This window comes from Cyanistes caeruleus, chromosome 28 (assembly GCF_971803275.1).
Source record: "Cyanistes caeruleus chromosome 28, bCyaCae1.hap1.1, whole genome shotgun sequence".
In the NCBI taxonomy this organism is placed as follows: Eukaryota; Metazoa; Chordata; class Aves; order Passeriformes; family Paridae; genus Cyanistes; species Cyanistes caeruleus.
The window spans coordinates 3181822-3204403 of record NC_141728.1 but is presented as its reverse complement, the minus strand read 5'-3'; the positions used below and the strand labels follow the sequence as shown (position 1 = coordinate 3204403).

At 47.1% G+C, this 22582-nt stretch overlaps 1 protein-coding gene and 2 long non-coding RNA genes across 6 annotated transcripts in view; 2 read left to right on the top strand and 1 right to left on the bottom strand.

Annotated features, from left to right (window-relative positions):
- LOC147649040 (uncharacterized) overlaps positions 1 to 22582 on the top strand; it is a 636047-nt gene that overhangs the window by 23551 nt on the left and 589914 nt on the right. The window lies entirely within an intron of this gene.
- The window catches only part of LOC147649047 (uncharacterized), a 225006-nt gene that overhangs the window by 165211 nt on the left and 37213 nt on the right, over positions 1 to 22582 (top strand). The window lies entirely within an intron of this gene.
- Positions 601 to 14938, bottom strand: LOC147649049 (uncharacterized). Its single transcript, XR_015279700.1, has 2 exons — positions 14252 to 14938; positions 601 to 4012 (listed from the first exon to the last, which is right to left on the bottom strand). It is a non-coding gene; the product is annotated as an uncharacterized LOC147649049 (long non-coding RNA).

Here is a 22582-nt window from a genome sequence, read left to right as displayed (position 1 = left end):
TTGAGTGCCACACTCTAGGGTTAATTTCTTCTTCGTCTTTGGGAGTCAGTTTGAATATTTTTACTACTAATTCAGAGTTTTTAACAACGATATTAATTCTTAATGCAACAATCATGTCTCTTCTTAATAAATTATAATCTGCTTCTTCTACAAGCAATAAATTTCTTAAACAAATTTTATTTTCCGATTCTATTTCTACATCTCTATTACAGATACTTTGAAAGGATCCCCCTTGATTCTAATTACAAAAACTTTTTCCTTGCTTGTCACACACCCCTCTGGCAATTTCTGCAGAGTACCTCTCTCTGTTCCAGTGTCCACTAAAAAGCTTACTTCCTGCCGTTGGGGACTCACTTTTAATTTTATCAAGGGCTCCTTGGATGTTCTTGTCCCCAAATTAAAGAGCCTCTGACAGCCCTAATCTTCTTGAAAAATCTTTTCATTTTTTTTTTTATTCTTTGCCTTCAATCCTGCTGAATGTGTCTTACTTTCTTACAGTAGTAACATTCGGGGAGCTCTCTCCGTGGGGTAGGGGCTGCCTTGTGAGTGCTTTTCTGTTTTCTAGGTAGTGTTTTAAACTTACCTTGTGTTTGTTCTTGCTTTTGGACTTCTTTGACCGCAGCTACCAAAACCTTAGCTTACAGTCTCTGTTTTTCATCCTCCCTTCTCATATATACTTTTTGAGCTTCCCTCAGAAGCTCTTGGAGGCTTTTATCTTGTTACCTGTCAATATTTTCTAATTTCCTCCTAATGTCTTCCCAGGATTTGGCAACAAATTGTGTTTTTAGTAAGACTTCCCCCACGGGAGAGTTCGGGTCAGTTCCAGAGTAGATCTGAAAACTTCGCCGCAACCTCTCTACCCATTCCGTGGGCGATTCCTCTTTCCCTTGGCATTCCCCGAACACTTTACTAATGTTTTGACCTCGGGGAACTGCCTCTCTTATTCCCTGAACAATCATGTTTCTTAAATCCATCATGCTCTGCCTGCCCTCCTCCCTGGGCATTCCAGCTCGGGCTCACGCTAGGCCATTTCTGGTCACCTGGTGTCTCCTGTGGACTGCGTCGGTCCCAGTCTCTGATACCAGCTTGTTTAATCATTTCTCTTTCCTCTTGATTAAACAGGCGATCTCAGGATGGCCATAAGATCATCGTATGTGTAAATACTACTTCTTAAAAAGTTATCCAGCTTTTCAGCCACACCAAAGGATCGTCTAACAATCGCCCCATCTCCTTTTTAAACGCTCGCACATCCCCGGAGTTAAGGGGAACATTCACAAATCTAATCACTCCCGGGGCTGTCGGTACTTCCCTGAGAGGGAACGACTGGTGCTCATTCTCACTACTCTCTCCCCCCTCCTCGCCCATCATTTTTGCTTTCAAACGAGTTCTACTTGCAGGAGGGGAACTGAGGTTTGTGGGGGTTTTTCTTTTTGTTGATTGTGGGAACTCCCCTGCCACCCGGTTACCGGTAGGGACCCCTTCAGTTAAGTGTGAGGGTCCCGGCTGTGGCGGCCGGACCGGCAAGGATGGATAGAGCTGTCCCCAGCCTTGTGCCGGAGAAACCTCTGAAGAGACTCCTGTGGCTGCGGTGTTTGCAGGCGGGGAAAGGGGAAGGGCTGCCGGCATCGCTGCCAGCACCGAGTCTCCCGCTTGAGACACATGCATCCCAGTGGGTTGGTCTCGGGGGCCCGAAGGTGCTGAAGGCACCACTTGATCTGGGGACGACGGCCCAGCCGGTCCATGGTACGGGGGAGGTAAGTGGTCAAGGGGTTCCTAGGATTCAGTTTTCGACTCACGTTTTTCTTTTTGTTTCATTTGGAACAGCCCTACCCTGGCGTTTAACCAGAGCTTAGCATATTCCCTCTCTTCGGGGTCCGAGGGGTCCTTGTTCTCCACATAGGAGAACAACTTATTACAGGTTTATTTTTTCAGATGTGCCTAACACTGGCTAAGTAAGGTGACTTCTCAACTCCTGTCTTCCCCAAACTTCTATACAATAATGTATTAATTTTTCTTTCGATTTCCCTTTCCTCAGGGGACAATCTTCCCAGTGTTTTAACATTTACTTCAAGGGACTTTCCAGCGGGATGTCTGGTGATCTCTCCTCCGGATTGGAGGGATTTTTCCCTGTGCTCTTTCTTTGTAGCTTACTTTTTCTCTGCTCTATACTTCGCAAATATACTCGTTACACGTCCACCTTTCAAATGTGCCCACCACAGGCTAAGTGAGGTGGTTTCTCAGTTCTTGCCCTCCCCAGACCTCGGCACAATACCAGATCATTTTTGCCTTAGATTTCTTTATTCTCTCAGGGCAATTTTCCCAATATTTTAACATCCATCCCAAGGGACTTTCCGGTGGGATGTCTAGTGATCCCTTCTCTCTCTCAGAGGGACCCTTTTCATTACCCTTTTTCTGCATCTTACTTTTTCTTTGTCCCATATTGAAAAATATCTTACCTTTCTTGCATTGTGTTCGTTCTGCCTTTACCAGATGAATCAAAGTCTTTGCTAATACTCACCTCGCAGTTAGCTGTACTGGGGTCTCTTGTATTCAGCACTTCGATTCTCTCTTGGACCTTTGCCTAGGCCCGTTGACTGAAAGGGTTTACTAATTCCCGAGCTCGACAGGACGTCCTCTTCCCCTTTCAGCCTCCTGTGATCGGTCCCCCAGGACCTCCTTCGTCCCAGGTTTTTACAAGCGTGTAAAGAGAGACCTTTCTCACCCCGAATCGCTTCCTTCTCGGCCGGCCAATTCCCTCGCGGGAGGATGGAACCGCGACCTTGAAGTCCACACTTGCTTCGTGATCAGATCACGTCTCACACAATCGCCCAATCACCAGCTCAACCTCACAATACTTACAGCTATTTTCCTGCGAGGGTGTCTTCGTGCACAGATGACTTTTTATGAGCTATCAAGCCGCGGCTTTCTCGAAGGCTCCGCGCCTTCCCGAGCTCTCTGGATCCTTTCTCCTTTTTTATTGTGGTTTTTCCTTAGCCTAAATTTGGTTCGGATATAGGAATGTGCTGCGGAGGTTCTCGGCTCACCAGGCCGCTAAAATCAGCGGGGGTACCCGTCCTGGGTAGCGAGATTCTCCTGCAATTTCTCCTATCCGAGTCACGGCACCAATCTGTTATAAATGCAAAGGCAATTTCGGGTTATATAAAAGAGAAAATTTATTATCAAACAATAATAAATTCGAACAAAGAGAAAAAAAAACCACAATAAAATAAGCAGCGCAGCGCTGGGTGGACAGGGTCTATACGCAAGGTATAGGTGCTCCCAAATCCACGCCTGAGAGTCCCTTGGCCTGGGTTTTTATAGGAAGTTTGTGTCCCGAGGCCAAATTCCAAGCAGGCACCCTTTGCTAAGAGGTTCTTGATTGTTCGAAGAATAGATTTCCTGGCACCGGAGAATAGGGTCAATAGACGTTGGGCAGAGGCTCCTCATATGTAAAGAGGTCCAGGATGTCTTTTTGATATCATTTTGGTCTGGGCCATTAGGGTGGAGTGGTGGCACCCATCCTGGAGCCGATGGCTATCTCGGCTGGCTCCTCTTCCTTTGTCTAGTTTCTCCATTTCTCCAGCACAGGTGGGCAGGGCGGAGATGCTCGGGCTCGGTGATATCTCGTCCGGGCCCGTTCCTTTGTTTGTTTGATGGCCCGTGTCCTGCCCATTCTTTCTGGGCTGATGTGCCTGCTTGTGATTGTTATCTGGGTGCTTGGCTGCAATCTGTTGCCTCTCGGAGGAGAATCACGACCAGATCCGGAGAAGGACTTATTCCCATTACATGTTGTATTTTTTATGACATCGCAATTACATATATATTTTATTATACCCTTTACGAATTTTTACTCATAGATTAATTTATTACATAAATTATATAATGATAAATTATAAAAACACATTCAGCTCAAAACCAAGATGAGTCAGATTTGGGTCTTTGTACCCCTGACACCCAGAGCTCTTAAAAACCACCTTCATATAATCATTCTGTGATTATGTGTTCCTGAATGCTAACTGTTATAAATGCAACGGCAAATTAAAGATTAACAAAGATTAATTTATTATAAATTAATAAAGCAACAAACAGTGAGGAAAAAACCACAATAAATGGACAGCGCAGCGCTGGGTGGACAGGGTCTATACGCAAGGTATAGGTGTTCCCAAATCCACGTCTGAGGGTCCCATGGCCTGGGTTTTTATAGGGATTTTATGTCCCCAGGCTAGAATTCCAACCAGTTTCCATTCACCAAATGTCCCTGATTGTCGGGTGAATGGATTTCCTGGCCTAGAACATTGAGTCAGTAAGTATCCGGGCAGAGTCTCCTCAAATGTAAAGTGAGTCTGTATGTATTTTAACATATTTCATCACAGCGGGATTGAGAGATCCGGGCTGGTGCCGATGGATATCTCAGAGGAGTAGTCTCTTCTTTGTCTTTCTTGATTGAGTTTCTGTAGTATGGGTTTGGCAGGTGTGGTGTTCGATTCTGGCAACGACCATCTTCCTGGGGCTCGTCCCTTTTGTCTTGCTTGATGGTCTCCGGCCGAAATCGGCCGGGCGTTGCCTTTCTCTGGAGGTAGACTTTTAGGCTGGTTCTTTTGTTTCTGTGATGGCCTGTGTCCTGTCTTTTCCTCCGAGTTGATGAGTCTGCTGAAACCTGTTATCTGGGGGGGGGTTCTTTTGCAATTCGTGGTTTTTGGAAAAGGAATTCTATCTCGACCGGGAGGAGAATTCCTTATTCCATACTTACATTTAGTTATAATTATACATACTTTATTTAAACTTCTTATTCCGAATTTTTATTTACCCAATTCTTTATTACAGTCCCCCACCTAATAATTTGAACACATTAAAAATTCGTGTTTTCATACTTTTTCAGAGGAATATCAGGTTAAATAATGTCGTTTTCCCCTTGGTCTAATTCTTCTATATTTTCTGTGGACAACATATGTTTATTTTCAAATTCCCTCAATGCCTTAACCGCATTTCTATTCTCTTTTTCTTCCTCTAACTTCATGATTTTTGAAAGAAGGGTAGTGTTTCCCTGTGCCTTTTCTGGGTCTATTGGGAGAGAGGCAATCTGCATTCCTTGAACGACAGAATGTATCAGTCTGATCAGACAAGGAATCAGGCAGGGTAGGAAGATGACTCCGGCAATAGAACATCCTATAAAGAATACTAGCTTTTTCCACCATGCCCCTTGCCCAAAAATTTGATCCCACCAAGAGGCTTGGAGAATCGAATTCCACTTCTGGACGGGTACATGGGCTACTTTCTTTATTTCAGCGGCTAGACCCTTTATAGTTTCTCCGAAGTCATCTATCTCCATGCAACACTCTGACTCGTTATATCTGCCACACACTCCTCCCTCCTCAGCTAGCAAATAGTCGAGAGCGAGTCTGTTTTGGTAGACAAAAGCTCTCATCTGAGAATGTTGTTTTGCTAGGAGTTCCAGGGCTTCTGAAGTGTGATTTGAAACAACTTCTACCACAGCCTGTAACCGAATGAGCCGATTAAGGAGGTAGATTGGGGTCCTGTATCCCCAGCTGCCATCATTTGCCCATGTTGCCGGTCCATAATATTGTATGATTCTTTCGGCGGGCCATTCCTCCCCCTTCCACTGGTGGTTACCTCCGGCTATTGGTAGTTCTCGTTTCAATTCCCTCTTTTGTCGGGCTAGGGTTTCAAAGAGGGGAGCACCTAAAGACCTGCTTTCATCTTTAGGTAGTGTAAAGAAGAAAGGCCGAATTATTCCGAGTGTGCATGACCCTTTCCAATTTCTGGGCAATTCACTGTATGCTTTTTTCCCGCATATCCAGTAAATCCCATCCGGTGCCTTCCAATCTCTGTTAAGTTTTGCCGGGTCCTCCCAATATTCCCTCAGGCCAAGAAAGGCATGGAAGGGATTTGCCCCGTCCTGTTTGTTCCAACATAGACCAATTAGATCTATCCATTCGCAATTATTTTCCCGAGATTGGCTCCAATAGCCCTCGGGTGATTCCGGCTGCCAAATTTTTGTCTTTTTATCTGAATTTACCGAGAGAGTTTTTACACACGGGGTGTAACCAACTAGCTCGGTGAATTCCCTTCCTTCCCGACTGACACAAAAAGTTCCAATGATCCTCTTGTCAATTACCCACCCCTCTGGTCGCCGGGTTGTTTTGGATAATTTTAATCCTGTCCACTTAAGTAATTGTTCTGGGGTTAATCCTTCTCCCTTCCATGGCCATCTTTCGGCTGATTTCAGGCCACCACATATCCAACAGTTAGTCAATCCCAATTCGGTAGCTATTTCCTGCATCAGATCTATGAATAGATTCTGATTAGGGCTAGGTAGCTTCCAATTATCGTATTGTTTTTCTAGTTGTTCGTATTGTTCACTGAGAGAGTTTAACCTCTCCTGTTCGAGTCTTTTTTTCTTATTTTCCATTTCCTGCCTTTTTAGTTCAAGAGTTAATTGTTTTATTTTATTTTCGGGGTCTGAACCATCCTCGTCTTTTGCGAAACAGATCACCTGATCAAACTGCAGACACACTCTATCGTCGTCATTTTTCAGTAAATCTAAAACTATCGGTTCATTACTGAATGACACTTTTGTTTCATGTTTCAGGTTCTTCCCTTCCCAGTACAATTTCCCCCCCATGGCACAATATTTTAAGTTTGCTTTATTGTAACACAAGGGGTTGACTCTGTGGTACGCAATGAACGTTGACTGTTTCTTTCCTCCAATCCAGACAGTTTTATTACACTGCCCGCAGACCGAGATTGGGGAAATCCCTCCTATATCTCTCTTATTTCGTAGGTGGGTCGCTTGGACCTCTTTTTCCCCTGTGTTATGGGGTTGCCTTTTTCCAGTACCTATCCCCGGGGTGGAGCACCAAATTTTTCCTTCCCGCTTACACAGGTCCATTTGGGTACCGTTTGCCCAACATTCTCCTGCGTGCAACTCCGGAGGGCAGGCAATCCATGGCTCGGTTCGCGAGACAGTTGGGCACTGCTCACACTTCCCCAGGGAGGTCGTCCCCGGAGACGCCTCGGGGCCCGTTCTCTCGGTCCAGCACATGGCTAGGTTCAGGATCGTCAGGATTCCCCACAATCGCATCCCTCTGCCATTCCCTCCGCCCGTATAGGAACATACGGCGGGGATAACCATCTTCTCGGCAGCAAGGACTGTCTTCAGGGGCCCTTGACGTTCTGATGGCAAACCTCCTTTTAAAGGTTGCCCACCGAGATGCCTTGATCGTGCCGCTCCTGCACGGTACTTTTACGTTCCGGCGGCACTCTATTATTAGAGGTTCCGCCTTACAGTCCAAATGGCCTCGTAATCCTTTTTGAAAAAATCGGAACCACTCAGGAGAGTCGAGTTCCAAGATACCCACCCGGGTAGCAAGTGCTAGAAAAAGGTTGGTCTGTTCTAATTCCTCTTTGTAACACGCGGCACACAACCCTTTCGGTTTTTGCCCTCCCAAACAATGAGTCACCCACGTTTGTTTACAATATGCACACTTAAAATGTACAAAAGGAAAACAATAACATTCAAAATTGGTGCAACTTATCCTGTCTTCGTTGCTCATTGGTTGTTCCGCTGAAGCCTGATTTTCAAATCTCCCGGAGGGGTTACAATTTTCCACTCGGGGGAGTCGCGAACCGAAACTTTCTTCACTCGGGAAGAGTGTGTCCAGCCCTTTTCAGCTGTGCGAACCGCGGTGTCTGTAGTCAGGAGGACGAGGAATGGTCCTTCCCAGTGGGGACTGAGGGGTTGCTCTTTCCACACTTTGATCAGTACCTTGTCCCCTGGTTGAATTTGGTGGATCGGAAATCCCAACGTGCTGCTTTGAGGAATCAATCCTCTTCTCCTTAACTCCTGTAAGTTTTTATTTATAGAAATGAGATAAGGTTGGAGTTGAACATCCTCTGTTTGAGGATGTTCAACCGGCATACCATGCTTGTACGGCATTCCATACAACATTTCAAAGGGGGATAGTCCTGTTTCAGAGTTCGGCATGGTTCTTATATTCAACAATGCCAAGGGGAGACATTTGACCCAGGACATTTTTGTTTCAATTGTCAATTTGGATATTTGTGACTTCAATGTCTGATTCATTCTTTCCACTTGCCCCGAGCTCTGAGGGTGCCAAGGAGTATGATATTGCCATCTGATCCCTAACGCATCGGACAACTGTTTGATAATTTTCGAGGTGAAATGTGTACCCTGATCCGAATCAATATGGTCTATAATACCATACCTAGGAATTATTTCCTCCAGTAGAATTTTAGACACTGTTTGAGCCGTGGCCTTAGCTCTGGGAAAGGCCTCTACCCAATGTGTCAATTTATCTACTATAACCAATAAATATTTATTTCTGCCAATTTTCGGTAATTCCGTGAAATCCACTTGGATTCTTTCGAATGGTCGATATGAGATGGGCCGGCCTCCCCAATTGGTTTGCCGAAAATTCGCTCTGTTTACCTTTTGGCATATCACACATCCCTGTACCTCTTGTTTTGCAAGCTCGAAGATTCCCTTACACCCGAAGAATTTTAAAAATTGTTCAGCCAATGCCCTGGTTCCCCAATGGGTTTGTGCATGTAGTCTTTTGAGTATCCCTTTTGCTATTCCCTTCGGGACCAACTCCCTCCCGTCAGGTAACCACCATTTACCCTCTTTGAAATGTCCCCCTACCTTTTTGAAGTCTTCCTGCTCCTTTTCTGAAGGAAGCACTGAAACCTCTGGGGGTTCCCTTGGGACTAGCTCAGAAATACTTACGGTTAACAATGCCGCTCTTTTCGCCTCTTTATCCGCTAAATTGTTTCCCCTTGTATGGAATTGTCGTCCGGTCTGGTGTCCTTTTACATGAACCACAGATATCTCCAGTGGCTCCCTGACTGCTTCTAAAATTTGTCTAATTATTTCCTCATGTACCAATCCTTTTCCTTTAGTGTTGATCAGACCCCTTTCTTCCCAAATTTTCCCGAAGGTATGTACTATCCCAAATGCATATCTTGAATCGGTATAGATGGTTCCCCTTTTTCCCTTCAAGCCTTTGAGGGCTTTTAGGAGAGCAAAAAGTTCACAAGCCTGTGCTGACCAATTTGCTTTTAGGGGACCCGATTCTACAGTCTGTCCTGTTATACCATTTATGATGGCATAACCCGATTTACGTTTTCCCTCCATCATTCTCGAGGAACCATCGATAAACCATTTTTCTCCTCCTTCCAATTCCTGATCCTCCAGATCGGGTCTTACTTTAGTTTGTAATTCCACTGTTTCAATACAATTATGTAGTAGCTTTCCCGTTGGTTCCCCGTACAAAAATTGCGCAGGGTTTTGTGCAGAGGTTGTCCTTAATTCCAATCCTGGCGAACTGATTAACATGGCTTCATATTTCAGAAGCCTTGAATCGGTCAACCATTTCTCCGCTTTTTGTTGTAAGATATTTCTTACATCATGTGGAGTATAAACTATCAGGGGAGCTCCAAACGTTACCTTTTTGGCTTCCCCAACCAACAGTGCTACTGCCACAATTGCTTGCAGACACGTGGGCCAGCCCCGACTGACTGGATCTAGGATTTTGGACAAAAACCCTATAGGTTTCTTCTTTTCTGCCCATTCCTGGGTTAAAACTCCTTGTGCTGTTTGTCCACTTATGTCGACAAACAGTTGAAACTCTTTTCTGATGTCTGGTAATGTTAAAACTGGAGCAGTGACAAGGGCATTCTTTAGTTCTTGAAATTTAATTTCGTCTTGCCCTGTCCATTTTAATCGATCTGTATTTAGCCTTTCATACAGAAATTTCACCTTTTCACTGTATCCCTCAATCCACTGTCTGCAATATCCCATGAGCCCTAAAACTTGCCTAATTTGTCTCTTGGTTTGTGGGGCAGGAAGTTCAAGGATTCCCATCACCCTTTCGGGATCTAATTTCTTTTTCCTTTGTGATATCCAATGTCCAAGATATTTTACTTCGGGCTCAGTGAATTGCAGCTTGGATTTAGACACTTTCAACCCCTTTTGTCCCAGAAAATTCAGCAGGGAAATGGTACATTTCTTCACCTGCTCTTCCGTGATCCCGGCGATTAGCAAATCGTCTACATATTGTAACAGTTTTGTCCCTTCCTCTGGAGTGAATTGGGTGAGTAGCTGCTCTAAGGCTTGTCCGAACAAGTTCGGAGATTCAACGAATCCTTGTGGAAGGACCGTCCACCGCAATTGCTGATTTCGATTGGTATCTGGGTCCTCCCACTGGAAAGCGAAAAAATCCCTACTCCCTTCATCTAGAGGACATGTCCAGAAAGCATCTTTTAAATCAATTACACTATACCATACATCCTCTGGTGAGAGTCTGTTTAGTAAAGTGTAAGGATTTGCTACTACCGGAAACCTGGTTCGGGTTCTAGCATTTACAGCTCTCAAGTCCTGAACCAATCGGAAGTTCCCATCGGCTTTCTTTACTGCCAGGATGGGGGTGTTATGTGGGGACATGCAGGGCTCGAGCGTGCCTCCTTTAAGCAGCTCGTCAATTATTAATTTCAAACCCTTCCTCCCTTCGGCGGGGATGGGGTATTGTCGGATCCTTATCGGATTCTCTGGATTCTCAATTTCAATTTTGATGGGAGCAATATCTAATTTTCCCACTTCCCCCTTTGAGTGCCATACTCGGGGGTCAATTTCCTTTTCATCTTTTGAAGTTAAATGCAACACCTTCACTACTAATTCTGAATTTTTCACAATGATATTTATTCCTAAAGCTATAATCATATCTCTTCCCAATAGGTTGTAGTCGGCTTCTTCTACAAGCAACAAATTTCCTAAACATATCTTATTTTCTGACTCGATTTCCACCTCCTTGATTACCGAGACTTTGAATGGATCTCCTTTTGCGCCAATTACAATTACTTTTTCTTTACTCGTTTCACACCCTATAGGCAATTTCTGCAGGGTGCTTCTCTCAGCCCCGGTATCAACCAGGAAACTCATTTCCTGGCGGTGGGGACCTACCTTCAATTTTATCAAGGGCTCCTTTGCTGTTACTGTCCCCATTTGGAAGAGCCCAAGACCCCCCTAATCTTCTTTAAATATTTGTTCATCTTTTATTCGTTTCCTGCAATCCTTTTTTATGTGTCCTACTTTCTTACAGTAGAAGCACTCAGGAGGATCCTTTCGAGGAGGAGTTTCCTCCTTTTGGGATCCTTTTTGTTTTTTAGGTATCGGCTTTCCCTGTTTCTGTTCGTGTTTTTGAACTTCTTTTACTGCAGCCACTAATATTTTGGCTTGAAGTTTCTGTTTTTCGTCTTCTCTCCTCATATAAACCTTCTGAGCTTCCCTTAGAAGCTCTTGGAGACTCTTCTCCTGCCATCCATCAATTTTCTCCAATTTCTTCCTAATGTCCTCCCATGATTTAGCCACAAACTGCGTTTTCAGCAGGACCTCCCCCACCGGAGAACTGGGATCAGTCCCGGAATAAATTTGCAGACTTCTCCGCAGCCTTTCTACCCATTCGGTAGGGGATTCCTCTTTTCCCTGACATTCCCCAAATACTTTGCTAATGTTCTGTCCTCTGGGGACCGCCTCTCTTATTCCTTGCACGATGATATTCCTCAAATCCATCATGCTTCTTCTCCCTTCTTCGGTCTGGGCGCTCCAACTCGGGCTTACGCTCGGCCACTTTTGGTCACCGGGTGTTCCCTGCGGGTGCCGCCTTTCCCAATCCCTGATGCCCGCCTGTTTAATCATCTCTCTCTCTTCCTGGCTAAACAGGGATCTCAGGATGGCCATGAGATCTTCGTAGGTGTAAATACTACTCCCTAGAAAATCGTCTAATCTTTCGGCCACTCCAAATGGGTCATCTAGCAGTCGCCCCATTTCTTTTTTGAATGCTCGTACATCCCCTGAGTTAAGGGGCACGTTTACAAATCCAATTACTCCGGGGGCGGTTGGCACTTCCCTGAGAGGGAACATTCGGTGCCCACTTTCTGTCTCTCCCCATTCTCCATTCCCTATTTTTGATTTCCACCGAGTCCTGCTTGCAGGAGGGGAACTGGAGTTTGCGGGAGGGTTTCCCCTTATTGCTGGCGGGATGTCTGCCGCAGCTACGTGACTCAGAGGGTTCCCTTCGGATACTTTCGGTGGTCCCAGCTGTGGTGGCCGGACCGGGATTTGTGGAGGGGGTAAGCCCCATCCTTGCGTCAACACCGACTCCAAAGAGGGTGCGGTGGCTGGGTTTTCTGCAGGTGGGGGGGTAGTGAGGGTTTCTGGCACTACTCCCGGTGGTTGAGGGGAGCGTGCCTCTGCTAGTTGCCCCATGGAACCCTCGGGTGCTGATGGTACTACTTGGTCCATCACCGGAGGCTCTACTGGCCCGCGGTACGGAGGGGGTAAGTGATCCAGGGGTTCCCAGGTCTCTGTCTTATGTTCGTTTTTCTGTTTCACTGGAAACAGCCGCACTCTGGTATTTAACCAGAGTTTGGCATACTCTTTCTCCTCGCCGTCTGGCGAGACCTTTTTCTCTACGTGTGCGAGTAATTCCCTGCACGTCCATTTATCAAATGTTCCCAATACTGGCCAAGTGAGACATTTTCTCAATTCTTGTCCTCCCCAGATCTCGGCACAGTAGTAAATCATTTTTGCCTTTGATTTTTCTCGTCTCTCGGGACAAATTTCCCAATTTCTCAACATCCACCCTAAAGGACTCTCTGGTGGGATGTCTAGCATTTGCTTTGATTCTTCTGATGGACTTTTCTCGTTATCTAGTTTCTGCGTTTTACTTTTTCTCTGTCCCATTTTCTTACGATTCTTACCTGCTCTGCGTTGTGTTCGTCTTTTTCTTCGTCTGAAAGTCCTAGATCGCACCAATACTTACCTCTCGGTTAGCTGTACCGGGGTTTTCTCGATGTTCCGACTTTCTAAATCTTTTGGCTGAGAGAGTTTACCAGTTCCAGAGCTCGACTGGACGTCCCTTCCTCTCTCAGCCCCCTTTGATCGGTCCCCTGAGACTCCCTTTAGCCTCAGGCTTTACGAGTAAGGAAAGAGAGACACTTTCACACAGAATCGCTTCCTTCGCGGCCGGCCAATTCCCTCGCGGGAGGATGGAAACGCGGCCTTGAAGTCCACACTCGCTTCGTGACCAGGTCACGTCTCTCACAAACTCGCCCGATCACCCGCTCAACCTCACAGTACTTACAGCAATTTTCCTGCGAGGGCGTCTTCGTGCACGTATGACTTTTTATGAGCTACCAAGCCGCGGCTTTCCCGAAGGCTCCTGCCTTCCCGAGCTCTCTGGATCCGTTCCTCTTTATTATGGTTTTTCCTCAGCCTAAATTTGGTTCGGCAATCGGAGCGAACTGCGGAGGGTCTCTGCTCCCCAGGCCGCTGAAATCAGCGGGGGTACCCCCCTGGACAGCGAGATTCTCCCACAGTTTCTTCCGATCCGAGTCACAGCACCAATCTGTTATAAATGCAACGGCAAATTAAAGATTAACAAAGATTAATTTATTATAAATTAATAAAGCAACAAACAGTGAGGAAAAAACCACAATAAATGGACAGCGCAGCGCTGGGTGGACAGGGTCTATACGCAAGGTATAGGTGTTCCCAAATCCACGTCTGAGGGTCCCATGGCCTGGGTTTTTATAAGGATTTTATGTCCCCAGGCTAGAATTCCAACCAGTTTCCATTCACCAAATGTCCCTGATTGTCGGGTGAATGGATTTCCTGGCCTAGAACATTGAGTCAGTAAGTATCCGGGCAGAGTCTCCTCAAATGTAAAGTGAGTCTGTATGTATTTTAACATATTTCATCACAGCGGGATTGAGAGATCCGGGCTGGTGCCGATGGATATCTCAGAGGAGTAGTCTCTTCTTTGTCTTTCTTGATTGAGTTTCTGTAGTATGGGTTTGGCAGGTGTGGTGTTCGATTCTGGCAACGACCATCTTCCTGGGGCTCGTCCCTTTTGTCTTGCTTGATGGTCTCCGGCCGAAATCGGCCGGGCGTTGCCTTTCTCTGGAGGTAGACTTTTAGGCTGGTTCTTTTGTTTCTGTGATGGCCTGTGTCCTGTCTTTTCCTCCGAGTTGATGAGTCTGCTGAAACCTGTTATCTGGGGGGGGGTTCTTTTGCAATTCGTGGTTTTTGGAAAAGGAATTCTATCTCGACCGGGAGGAGAATTCCTTATTCCATACTTACATTTAGTTATAATTATACATACTTTATTTAAACTTCTTATTCCGAATTTTTATTTACCCAATTCTTTATTACACTAACAAAGGGACTTGATTTTCAGATCTATTCAGAGTGACTTAGGAGGTGCTCACGATCAATATCAGCTGGAGATTGCTGATATCAGTCTATATAAAGGAAAACAAAACTAAATAGGACAAAAAAATAACTCTGCACTATTTAAAAATATAGTATATTCTCTTTGAATACACTTCTGGAATCTGTATAATTAACCCGAGAAGAACTGAAGACTTAACATTAAATTATTCACAGGGGCTTGTCTTCTTGGAGTGGTTTGAATTAGGACTGAATTCCTGGACTGAAGGGCTGAAGACTGAACAAGCCTCTGGAGAAGTAAAACTCATCAGGGAACCTCCCTCCAAGTTGCTGAGGATCCATCCTCAGCAGAGCAGGAATGAACAGATCCCAGGCTTTCCAGGCTGCTGAAGAGCTGTGAGCTCACGTGCAGTCCCAGGGGCTCCTTGGGGACATCCCAGGGCTCCTTCATCTTCCTGAGGATCGTGAGGTGACAGTCCCAGGGCTCCAGGGTGACAACAGAGGTGTCTCCACGCTGCCAAGGAGCCAATTTGTCACAGGCAGTGACAGGAGTCCAGTGGTGACATCCCTGTGCTGCAAAAGAACAGTGAGGTCAGCGACACTGCCAGGGGCTCCAGGGTGACATCCCAGCAGTGCCCAGGCTGCCAAAGAGCCGGGATGTCACAGACACTGCCAGGGGCTCCAGAGTGACATCCCAGCAGTGCCCAGGCTGCCAAAGAGCCGGGATGTCACCGACACTGCCAGGGGCTCCAGGGTGACATCCCAGCAGTGCCCAGGCTGCCAAAGAGCCGGGATGTCACAGACACTGCCAGGGGCTCCAGGGTGACATCCCAGCAGTGCCCAGGCTGCCAAAGAGCCGGGATGTCACAGACACTGCCAGGGGCTCCAGGGTGACATCCCAGCAGTGCCCAGGCTGCCAAAGAGCCGGGATGTCACCGACACTGCCAGGGGCTCCTGTCATGGGCACAGTGGGAGCTTCAGGCAAAGGTTATTAGAGAAGCTCCTGTTGGGTCACCAGGTGCAGAAAGGACCCCCAATACCCCAATTACACCCCAAGATCCCCCAATCCAGGACTCCCAGGATTTCTAAACTCCTCTGAGAGGAGCCTGGGAGTGGCTGGATCCAATCCCAGTCCCAGGATTTGTGAAGTATTTCTGTGTAAAGGATTATACAGGTGGAATTGAACCTTTGTACAACTTTGTCTCTCAAGATAAAGAACAGCAAAGCACAAGTATTATATACATATAGATGTGATTGATTAGGATCATGACTTGACAAAAAGATCTTAATCAGAATTATTTACTCCATTATATAGTATATAACATCTATTTTAATATGGTGCCCTAGGAAAGAAAAAACACTGAGATAAAAGAGTCCCTCAGGCTCCTGAGCCGGACAGAGCTGACCCAGGGGTTTGGACAGTTCAGAGCCTTCATCCCTGAAGACCCCTCAGTGAGCACCAGAGTGAACTGTGCATGCCCAGAGGGGTGTGGAGCTCATTACCATATGGAATGGGGATGAGAGGAGCCAAGAAATGAATATGTATGAAGCAAATTGTGCAATCCTATGCATATGTAATACTTTGGGGGATAAATAGAGAATGTACACCTTGTGATGTTTGCACATGTCTTTGGAGGATCAATCCCCTGTGTGCCCAGGCACCTGTCAATAATAAATAATCAAAGCTACTTTAAAACTCCTGCAGTTTTAGAGTCTTTCCATGTGTCAGTTTTGGGGAGCCAGGCAGGAGTCCTCTCTATCCCCCTGTGGGAGCAGACGGGGGATGGACTCCCCAAGGCGCGCCCCGGGATCTTCTCGGGGTACTCCTCAACTGGTGCGCTCAGCGCAGGGATAGACGAGGAACCTGCTGCCCGTGGATCAAAGGGTTTGTATTATAATCCAGCCTCGGGGGCTCTGGACTAAAGGGCTGCTGCTGCTGCTGAGCCCCAGGGAGACGTCCCTGCGCGTAGCCTCGTCCCTGCTGGGGTAAGGTGGGCTTGCAAGTGACCATGGGTCAGTGAGCGGTGCAGGGACCGCTTGGGCTGATTGCGCGGCTGGCAGGAGGGGACCGGCTGGGGCCGGCAAAGGGGGGTTCATTGACCAAAGGGATTGGCCACTGGCAATTCTGGGGGTGGCTGGAACGAACCCCTGTGTTAATGCTGCTGTTTGGTGAAGTGTGTTATGTCCAGACTTTTGGTTGTGTGTGAGTGGCTGAGACCTAGTTAAAACAATTGGAAGTGTAGTGCATGATGTTAAGAGTATAGTTTTGGGCTTTTTCTCTTTCAATGTAGGATTTTCAGTGGTCATTGTGTATTTTCGCAGAGCTTTTAGTGATTTGTGTGCATTTCTGTAACAATACTGCTCTCTTGTGTCAAAAGTTATAATCCCAGCACACTGGTAACTTCGCTTTCTGTGTTGGATACGCTGGGTGTTCAATCTTATAACAAGCAGTGGAAGGGCTGAAAGAACGCTACAAGCCTGGCAAGGCAAATTAAAGGACTACCTCTGGCCCAGAGGATTGGCCTGGACCCTTGGGAGTTTGTAAACCCAGGGCACCACTGGACAGACAGAGGGAACGAGCGGGTGTTATTAGAGGGAGTTTATCAAAATTCTGCCAGAAAGATCACAGCTTTGGACTGGGAACAGCCCTCTCCTAAAGATCTGGAAATGCCAGAAGGGACAGAAGGGATGCCAGCAATAGTGTGTATTTGTGCTGTTGGGGTGTTTCACTCACAACAGGGACAACATTTTGCGTGGGTATTATTCCAGTGTAAGGTTTGTGCACCACGCTGGCACTGCTCTTCTGCCCAACAGCCCAGGGGGTGCCTGCAGCGTGAGCGAGGACAGGTTGGTCGTGAGCCTGAGATCTTAAAGCTTGTGTGTGGAAGGACCCATTTTGTGCCTCAGACTTGGGTTGTGCACAAAGAAGAGGGGGGAAAAGACTGTGAGAAATTGTGAGTAAAAATTTAGTTGGAAATGGGATAAGACAAGAAGGAGAAGATAATGGGGGCAAGACAGAGCAGAGAGGTACCGAGAGCCAGCCCACTGGGATGTGTCTTAACACATTGGAAAGAAATCACAAGCACTGGGGGCACTGAGTGTAGAAGAATGCCTTGCTTCTTGTGGCCATTGCTCCCTGGAAGGCCTGCACAACCCTGACTTTGAGTTAGCGTGAGTCCTTGGCACAACGTTGTGCTAAAGATAAAAGGAAAACTAAGTGCTAATGTGGCAATGAATAGGATGTGAATTCAGGATGTGAAGTATGGATGTGAATTCTGGATGTGAAATCTGCAAAATATATCTTTGGAAGCCCTCTACATGTATCTTATATAGCCTGCTTAATGTATCTTATGAGTTCTGCTAAAAGTATCTTATGCAGCCCGGGTGTCATGAGCTGGACCAATACTAATGTGGAAACTGATGCGTGAATAATGGCAATTATCCAAACGTAATAGAACAAGTGTCGTGTGTTACCTTACTGAATACTATAAAACTGTAGCTGAAACTGCAATAAAGTGGAACAAGTAGCTAACTCATACTGAGTTGTCTCTTGATTCCTGAACCCCTCTCCTGCAACTGAGAACAAAAAGAGTTCAATAAAATATTGTTCTCACAGGTGGCTGTTGGATCGCCTGGATGAAGGTACAAGGTGGCCCCCAGTAGCACAGCAGAGTACAACACCCTGCTGCAGTTTGTTGGGGAGGATGAAACAGGGAAACCTTATGAATATGATTGTTTAGCAAAAGATTTTGAAAATATGAAGCCTAGAATGGAAATAGAAATGAAAGCTTGCTTTGAGTCATAAGATGCCAAGTACGGGTTAGTACATAACCACAGAACAATAGCTTAGCCAGCTAAAGGAGAATCCCTGTTGATGAAACAATGTCCTTCTGCAGACAGAGAATCCAAAGGTCAAGCAGCAAGAGAAGAATTTGCAAAGCTTTTAGAGTTTGAAATGTAACATTCCATGGTAATGTAGTAGTTCTTAAAAGCTATATGTAAATCCTTTAGTGGGTGTATCTTGTAATGGTTGATTACTGGGAATTAGAACATTCACTATGGAAAAAGATATAATGTATTGTAACAAGAACTTCACTCTTTTGTTCCCCCCTCTCTCTCTTTAAGCTCTCCTCTCTTGTCCTCCCCACTCTCTTACCCCTGGCTCTTGCTCTCCCCTCTCCAGTCTCTCTCCCTCCCTGACCACGTGTACGCCGAGGCTGGCAGCAGAAACAGGTCTCTTCCTCCCTCTACCCAAATAATAAATTGCTTATACCTGAACAGCTTGACCCGGGAGAAGTCTCTCACCGCGAGCATTTTGTACATCTATAGCAGCTCATGCTTTTCCTTAGACACCAGGGGAAGTGGGATGAGCTTTTGGGCTGTGATATGTTTTTCTCCCTCTGGAATAACCCTGAATGGCAGAGGGACTGTGGGATCAAAGCCCCTCTGATCCTTTGGTGTTGGCCCTTGAGAAAGAAAATGAGGCCAACAAAGGGAAGCTCAAACGGTGCTGTTGGAGCTGCAGCCTCGGCCAGAGGTGCATCAGGCTGAGTAAGGCCTATCCAGCAGCAGCCCAGCAAGAACAGAACTGAACTCATTTAATCAGCCCTCCCTTCAGGAGGCAGCAGGAGGAAGAGGTGCACTTGGAAGCTCCATTTGCCCCTCTGCCCCCTCCACACCTGCAAGCTCCATTTCCCCTCCACCTCCTCCCGACAGCTTTAAGGGGGCATCAGCCCCAACACCCCCAGGTAGCCCGATTGCATCCCGGAGCAGAAAGCAGGGACTACAGGCACCCTTGTGGGAAGCAATAGCACCAGAAGGGACAATGGTAGTTAAGGAACCCTTTTCTCCTCTCAACACAGAGGCCTGAGAAAAGGTCACAAAGAATTATCAGAGTGACCCAGTAAACACTGCCAAATGTTTACGATATATAGTCAAACAACATAACCCAGATTGAAGGGACACACAATTGTTATTAGATGCATTAACCAAAACTGAGAAGCAATTGGTTCTAAAACCAGCAGGGGACCTGGCAAAGGACCATTAGAAAACATTACAAATGGATGGAAAAGAATACTTTCCTCTCCAGGACCCACCATGGGATCCAAATCAGTCGAGTGCAAGGAGAAAGTCAGAAAGCTGCCAGGAGTGGAGAGTGAAGGGAGTGGAGAGGGCTGGACCTAAAACCAGGAACTGGGCAGCCTTATATGCAATCAAACAAGGTCCCTGGGAATCTCCCTGGGAATTCCCAGATCCTTGGAAGGACGCCATTCACAGACACACACCACTGGGGCCGGGCTCTGAAGTAGGAATACAGCAGCTAGTTCATCTATTTCTGGAACAATCCACGGGGGACATGAGGTGGAAACTCCAAAAGCTTTGGGGGGCAGATGGGTGAAACTTAGAAGCCTTATTGGAAGAGGCATGGAGAGTTTTCAGCAATTGAGAAGAGGGATATAAGCAAGAAATGGAGAAGCTAGTAGCAGTGGTACAGGAGGAAGGAAAAGGGAAAGGAAGGGATGGACAAGGACCACCCAAACAAGGCCCATCTCGACTGGGTAGAGCCCAATGTGTGTACTGTGGAGAATTTGGTCACTGTGAAAATGAGTGTCCAAAGTGGAAGTGAGATGGCCAAAAGAAACAAGGGAAAGGAGGGGTGGTTGCAGTCACACATCCACAGGAAGACTGAAGGGGACCCGGGGAGTCCACCCCAACAGATCCCCTGGTTATAAAAATGGAACTGTGTGAAAAGGAAAAGAAGTGGAATTTATGGTTGATACTGGAGCAACTTTCTTGGTTTTAAATAAGGCCTTGATGCCTGTGAGTTATGAGAATTATGTTATGATCAAAGGCTGTGGTAGTTTAGCATTTAGGGAAAGAAGTGGGAAACACCCACAGCAGTGATTCCTCTGAGAGAGGCTGTGGGGAGTTCCTTCTGTGCTTGAGATCAAGCCAAGAGCTGGCTAGTTCTGACAACTGACAGCATTCTGCACCACTGAAAAGGAACTTCACCTTTGGGAATGCCACCTTTTAAACACCCAAGCCCAGGACCTGGTCTCTTTCTTTGCAGCCTTGAAAGGCAGCAGAGCTGTGGTGTGGCTGGCCCCGCTCCCCCGTGGCCTGTGCGGCCTGGGGGGGGCTGGGCCGGAGCCCAGCTGCTCCCGGGGGGAGATGGAGACTGCGGGATCCCCCCCAGGCCAGGCCAGGCTCTGCTGCGGTGCTGGCTTTCCCGGGAAGCCCTCCGGGTCCCGTTCCAGCGGGGTGGCCAAAGCCCTTCCCAGGGGAGCCCCCGGTCCCCAGGCTGGGCCAGGCCACGGCTGATGACACTCGCCAACACCCCCCCTGCCCCCCGGCCCGCACAGACAGCTCCTGAGAGCTGGCACCAGCCACACCTGAAATCCCACACCACCACTGCCTGCCATGGCTTGGGACACATTTAACCCTTGCACTACACACAGGAGACCTGCAGACTTTAATCCTCTCTCCAGGAAAAGAAAAGAACCAAGTGACACGGAAAAAGACAACGTGAAACATCAAGGTCAGTAAAAGAAGGAATCAAGCCTCAGATGGAAGGTGATGAGGAGATGCTCTAATAAGCTGAAATACTTTTTTGGCAGGGCCATGGAGATGAATAATAATGTTCTGAAAAATAACTCCTTCAAGTCATGAAAGTGTATGGGGGGAATTGAAGTATTCAAGCTGTATATGTGGGCAAAGGTATCCATTGATGAAGCCAAGCAGATGGTGGAGTAGCTGTGATCCCATGAGAGCTTGAACAGAGAGAGAGGGAGATGAGAGCTGATGAACACCCTTTGCCCCCAGGGAGAGAAAAAAAAAACCTCTATTCTCAGAGATGAAGAGGAGTTTTGCCTTTGAATAACTCATCCTTAAAATAATACCCCTTATCACATGGCCCATGAACACACCTCAGAGTGGTGTGAAAATGGGAGGAGAGGGCAGAGTTTGTGCCCGGGTGACTGCCATTTGTAGAAATGAAAAGCCACAAGAAAACTGTTTTGTGTGGAGAACTCTCCATGGTATGACAAGAGAAAACTCCTCTCCCTGCACAGACTGATGAAAAGACTATTGTATAGTTGGCAATGCTTTAACATCCCTGGTTTTGTCTCTGCCGTGTCTCTTGGGAAAGGAAAAGTTGGATGCGGGAGGAACGATTTCTGGAGGTTTTATTCATGTTTCTTATTCTTGTAGTCATGTTCATTAAATTTCTTTATTCCTTTTAAGTTTTAAGCCTGTGTTGCCCTTCTCCTAATCCGTATCTCACAGCAAGAAAGAAGGAAGTACTCTGGTGATTTTAGGTAGAGCTAAAACCCACCACACTCAGCCACTCCTGACAGGACTTGTGCTCCAGACCCCTCAGCAGCCTTGTTGCCCTTCTCTGGACACGCTCCAGCCCCTCCATGGCCTTCCTCAGTTGGGGGCCCAGCACTGGACACAGCACTCGAGGTGTGGCCTCAGCAGTGCCCAGCACAGGGGAAGAATCCCTGCCCTGCTCCTGCTGGCCACACCATTCCTGATGCAGGCCAGGGGCCATTGGCCTTCTTGGCCACCTGGGCACACTGCTGCCTCATGTCCAGCCTGCTGTCCATCAGTGGCCCAGCTCCCTTTCTGCCTGGCCGCTGTCCAGCCACTCTGGCCCCAGCCTGGAGCACTGCAGGCCTTGTTGTGGCCAAAGTGCAGGAGCCGGCACTTGGTCTTGTTCAACCTCACCTTGTTGGCTTTGGGCCCTGCATCCAGCCTGTCCAGCTCCCTGTGCAGAGCCCTCCTGCCCTCCAGCACATCCACACTCCCAGCCAGCTTGGTGTCAGAATGGTTCCATGAGGCCCTGCAGTGTCACAATGGTCTGCACGGTTCCATGACACTCCGTGGAGTCACAGTGGATCCTTGGTGCTTTGGGCCCTGCAGTGTCACAGTGGATCCTTGGTGCTTTGGGCCCCAATTGGATGATGATTTTGTGAACCCTGCCTTTTACCCTCCCCAGGATATCTCTGATTAGCTGATGCTTTGGACCCTCCCTTTGAACTACCTCCATATTTCAGCTGTTGCATGCTCCCATTTTCTGTCTTTTGCCCCCAAGATTCCCCAGAGCAATAAATCCTCTATTATCCCATGCAAAAGACCTCCCTCTCATCCTTGTCTCCTCAGAGCACAGACTGACAGCCAAAAGCTGTAGAGTGAGTACTCTAGTCACAGCTGGGCTCATCCTGCTCCTGGGGTGTGACCCACTCCTGTGCAGGCCCCAGTGACAGAGCCAGATCAGCTCCGGTGAGATGCGAGAGCTGGTGCCCAACGTGT